The following is a 5972-nucleotide window of genomic DNA, read 5'->3' on the forward strand; positions in this document are numbered from 1 at the left end:
AAATCTCCACACTGTTTTCCATAGTGGCTGTACTAGTTTGCATTCCCACCAATGGTGTAAGAGGGTTCCCTTTTCTCCACACCCTCTCCAGCATTTATTGCTTGTAGACTTTTGGATAGCAGCCATCCTGACTGGCGTGTAATGGTACCTCATTGTGGGTTTGATTTGCATTTCTCTGATGATGAGTGATGTTGAGCATCTTTTCATGTGTTTGTTAGCCATCTGTAAAGATATGGGTTTTTCAATGCTAAAACCAGGAAAGGAATGGGGAAAGGAGGATAAGGTAGGAACACTATTAGACATCCATAAAATATTGATGTTTTCTGTTGTAGAGGTAGAAACACTGGGGTCTAGCTTTATAAACACATTCTAAGCATTGTTCATCCATTCATATTGATAGACATTTATTTTCTAATCTACGTCAGACAACTGCTAAGAAAACGTGAGAAGAGCAGAACAGAGAATCTCTGCCTTCAGCAATCACAGCATATAGGTAAAATGGATAAGGCCAACTTACAAATAACTGTAACACCAGGCAGAATGATGAAATGATACTGGAAGCTGACATGAATGTTCTGTGTGTGTGTGTGTGTGTGTGTGTGTGTGTGTGTGTTTCATAAGAGGGTGATACAGCTTTCCATTAGGAGCCACGTTACATAACTGAAGTTCCCATGGATCTCAACTCTCCACTTAAAAAAAGATAGCAAGGTCAGTACAATGAAGGATACACTGCAAATGCCAAATACAGTTTCTTCAGCTGTTTCTAGGGGAATCCAACTTTTAATAGGAAATCCGAGTCTTTAACAGGAGAGTCATTCTTATGAGGAAATCAGTCATAATGAGATAGTTTCTTAGCCACAGTCACTTTTCACAAGTGTGCAAATGCCTTAATTGATTTTACTTAAAGGCACAGGCAGCTCAGTTGGACATGAACTGTCTTTGCAGGTGAACCTGTGGAGTGGGTGGGCCTAGGAAAAATCTCTCAGTGATATTAGTTGTGGAAGACAAGTAGCTTATGACAGCTAAAAAGCATTGTCATTACCCTTACCAAGCTTCTACCTTGCTCCACATCACTGCTTGTAATGACTGAGAAAACATGTCATTAGACACCCAGCATACCTATCTGTATAATGGACTGTATTAATTTAACACCTGAACAAACCTTCACGAATCATAGCTATTGACAGGGAGGGAAGTATTCATTCCATCCTGAGGTTTTGGAGGGATGAAGAAAGTAGAGGAAGGCTTCACAAGGGAGGCTACCCTTGAGTAGAGCATTGATGGTTCAGGAGTCGTTCACTAAGAGATGGAGGAGAACTGTCAGTCTTGACTGATAGATATGAGGTGAGCAGGGAGCTAGAAGCGGGAAAGATGGGATGCATCTGGGGAATGGAGAGTGTGTTAGGCTGAATAATGCCATCATCTGTATCCAAAGATGTCTACAGTCTAACACTGTGCTGTGTGCTAAGTTACTTCACTTGTATCTGACTCTTTACGACTCCATGGACCATAACCTGCCAGGCTCCTTTGTTCATGGGGTTCTCCAGGCAAGAACACTAGAGTAGGTTGCCATTTCTTATTCCACGGGATCTTCCTGACCCAGGGATCTAACCTGAGTTCCTTACATCTCCTTCATTGACAGGGGGTTTCTTTACCATTAGTGCAATGTGCAAATACGTTACCTTCCATGGCAAAAGAACTTGGCAGATGTGGTTACACTGAGTGTGATCTCCCCAACTCTGTTCTTTTTTGAAGTTGTTTTGACTACTTAGGTTCCCTTGCACTTATACATGAATTTTAGGATCAGTTTACCAATTTATTTTTAAAAAGAATTCATTTGAATCAGTTCTAATGAGATGGATGAAACTGGAGCCCATTATACAGAGTGAAGTAAGCCAGAAAGATAAAGAACATTACAGCATACTAACACATATATATGGAATTTAGAAAGATGGTAACAATAACCCTATATGCAAAACAGAAAAAGAGACACAGAAGTACAGAACAGACTTTTGGACTCTGTGGGAGAAGGTGAGGGTGGGATGTTTTGAAAGAACAGCATGTATATTATCTATGGTGAAATAGATCTCCAGCCCAGGTGGGATGCATGAGACAAGTGCTCGGGCCTGGTGCACTGGGAAGACCCAGAGGGATGGGGTGGGGAGGGAGGTGGGAGGGGGGATCAGGATGGGGAATACGTGTAACTCTATGGCTGATTCATGTCAATGTATGACAAAACCCACTGAAATGTTGTGAAGTAATTAGCCTCCAACTAATAAAAAAAAAAAAAATTTAATAAATAAATGACAAAAGCAAAAAAACAAAAAGCAAGTTAGTTTTTGGTAGGGATTTATTTCAATTCATAAATCAATTTGAGGATTATGCCCATTTAAGTAATACTAAGTCTTCCAGTCCACAAACATGGAATTCTTTCTATTTTTGTAGATCCTTCTTTAATTTCTTTTAACAATATTTTGTAGTTTTCAGTGTACAAGTCCAACACTACTTTTGTTCAATTTATTGTTAATTATGCTGGAGTTTTTGGATGGAACAGTAAATGAAATTTAATTTCTAATTCAGTTTCCTTTCTTGTTATAGGTCTGTTCAGATTTCCTATTATATATTTTTATTAATAGACTACTGTTTAGAATACTTTTTATTGTTATTTATTTGTTTTGGCTGCACTGGATTTTCATTACTGCACACAGTTTTTCTCTAGTTGTGGAACAGCGGGCTACTCCCTAGTTGCGATGCAGGGGTTTCTCATTGCAAGGGCTGCTCTTGTTGCAGAGCCCAGGCTCTAGGTGCACAGGTTCAGTAGTTCTGCTACATGGGCTTCAATGCCATGTGGCATGGGGGATCTTCCTGGACCAGGGATTGAACCAGTGTGCCCTGCATTGCAATGTGGATTCTTAACCACTAGACTGCTAAGGGAGTCCCTAGAACAGTTTTCAGTTCAGTTCAGTTCAGTTGCTCAGTTGTGTCAGACTCTTTGCAACCTATGAACCGCAGCACGCCAAGCCTCCCTGTCCATCACCAACTCCCGGAGTTTACCCAAACTCATGTCCATTGAGTCAGTGATGCCACCCAACCACCTCATCCTCTCTCGTCCCCTTCTCATCCTGCCCTCAATCTTTCCTAACATCAGGGTCTTTTCAAATGAATCAGCTCTTCGCATCAGGTGGCCAAAATACTGGAGTTTCAGATTCAATGTCAGTCCTTCCAATGAACATCGAGAACTGATTTCCTTTAGGATGGACTGGTTGGATCTCTTTGCAGTCCAAGAGGCTCTCAATAGTCTTCTCCAAAGTTCAACTCAGTCACTCAGTCGTGTCCGACTCTTTGCGACCCCATGAATGGCAGCACGCCAGGCCTACCTGTCCATCACCAACTCCCGGAGTCTACCCAAACCTATGCCCATCGAGTTGAAAATGCCATCCAGCCATCTCATCCTCTGTCATCCCCTTCTCCTCCTGCCCTTAATCCCTCACAGCATCAGGGTCTTTTCCAATGAGTCAACTCTTCGCATGAGGTGGCCAAAGTACTGGAGTTTCAGCTTCAACATCAGTCCTTCCAATGAACACCCAGGACTGATCTCCTTTAGGATGGACTGGTTGGATCTCCTTGCAGTCCAAGGGAATCTCAAGAGTCTTCTCCAACAACACAGTTCAAAAGCATCAATTTTCCGGCACTCAACTTTCTTTACAGTCCAACTCTTACATCCATACATGACCACTGGAAAAACCATAGCCTTGACCAGATGGACCTTTTTCGGCAAAGTAATGCCTCTGCTTTTAAATATGCTATCTAGGTTGGTCATAGTTTTCGTTCCAAGGAGTAAGCGTCTTTTAATTTCATGGCTGCAGTCACCATCTGCAGTGATTTTGGAGCCCCCAAAAATAAAGTCTGACACTGTTTCTGTCTCCCCATCTATTTCCCATGAGGTGATGGGACCAGATGCCATGATCTTAGTTTTCTGAATGTTAAGCTTTAAGTCAACTTTTTCACTCTCCTCTTTCACTTTCATCAAGAGGCTTTTTAGTTCCTCTTCACTTTCTTCCATAAGGGTGGTGTCATCTGCATTTCTGAGGTGATTGATATTTCTCCTGGCAATCTTGATTCCAGCTTGTGCTTCTTCCGGCCCAGCATTTCTCATGATGTACTCTGCATACAAGTTAAATAAGCACAGTGACAATATTCAGCCTTGATGTACTCCTTTTCCTATTTGGAACCAGTCGGTTGTTCCATGTCCAGTTCTAACTGTTGCTTCCTGACCTGCATACAGGTTTCTCAAGAGGCAGGTCAGGTGGTCTGGTATTCCCATCTCCTTCAGAATTTTCCACAGTTTATTGTGATCCACACAGTCAAAGGCTTTGGTGTAGTCAATAAAGCAGAAATAGATGTTTTTCTGGAACTCTCTTGCTTTTTCGATGATCCAGCAAATATTGGCAAATTGATATCCGTTTCCTCTGCCTTTTTTAAAACCAGATTGAATATTTGGAAGTTCACGGTTCACGTATTGCTAAAGCCTGGCTTGGAGCATTTTGAACATTACTTTACTAGCATGTGAGATTAGTGCAATTGTGCAGTAGTTTGAACATTCTTTGGGATTGCCTTTCTTAGGGACTGGAATGAAAACTGACCTTTTCCAGTTCTGTGACCACTGCTGAGTTTTCCAAATTTGCTGACATATTGAGTGCAGCACTTTCACAGCATCATCTTTCAGGATTTGAAATAGCTCAGCTGGAATTCCATCACATCCACTAGCTTTGTTTGTAGTGATGCTTTCTAAGGCCACTTGACTTCACATTCCAGGATGTCTGGCTCTAGGTGAGTGATCACACCATGTGATTATCTGGGTCATGAAGATATTTTTTGTACAGTTCTTCTGTGTATTCTTGCCACTTCTTCTTAATAACTTCTGCTTCTGTTAGGTCCATACCATTTCTGTCCTTTATCAAACCCATCTTTGCATGAAATATTCCCTTGGTATCTCTAATTTTCTTGTAGAGATCTCTAGTCTTTCCCATTCTGTTGTTTTCCTCTATTTCTTTGCATTGATCACTGAGGAAGGCTTTCTTATCTCTCCTGGCTATTCTTTGGATCTCTGCATTCAGATGGCCATATCTTTCCTTTTCTCCTTTGCTTTTCACTTCTCTTCTTTTCACAGCTATTTGTAAACCCTCCTCAGACAACCATTTTCCTCTCTGTGTTCTCTGAAGTGTTGAGTTCTTGCTATGTGTTCACTAAGTATCTGGTGGTCAGTTATTTCAGAAGGGCAGAAGATCCTTATCCCACTACCTGAATTCCTTAAGCACATAGAACTCAGAGATTTGTGTCTTTAGGTAGAGGACACATTGAATGGATTGCTCATTGGCTATTTATATTTCTATGGGAATGAGTTATCTGATGTTGTCCTAAGGAAAAATTTTGATGCAGTCTAAGTGGTAGATTGGTTTGTGGACTGCACTGCTTCTTTACTCTGTATTGTCATCTTTGCCAAGTGGCTTTGCAGTTCTCTTATCATGAGAAGAGTTTTATTCATAGTTTAGTTCGAAATCCAGTTATGTGACTTTCTTGATCAGCAAAAGGAAAAAAAAAAAATATATTTATGTGCCATTTCTAAGCATAGGCCTCAAGAAACATTGATTGTCTGCACTGACCTTCTTGTACTTCTGCCATCCCCATGACAAGGACATACCCAGACTGGCCTGCCCTTCCAGAAGGAGGATGAGAGACAGATGAGACAGAAACTTCCCTAGTCAAACCCTGCCTGGTATAGAATCTTCAGCCCAGCTTCAGATAATCTGAGCAATTCCAGCCTGGATTATCTAACTTGCAGCCAACATACACTTGTGTAAACTATAAAAATACAGGATTTTTAAATTCACAAATATTTTGCATTATTATGCTGCAACGGTTGATTGATTCAGCAGTTCATTATTTGGGGCTGCCAAATATTCAGATGGGCA

The sequence above is a fragment of the Muntiacus reevesi genome, chromosome 12 (genome assembly GCF_963930625.1).
Source record: "Muntiacus reevesi chromosome 12, mMunRee1.1, whole genome shotgun sequence".
Classification (NCBI taxonomy): Eukaryota; Metazoa; Chordata; class Mammalia; order Artiodactyla; family Cervidae; genus Muntiacus; species Muntiacus reevesi.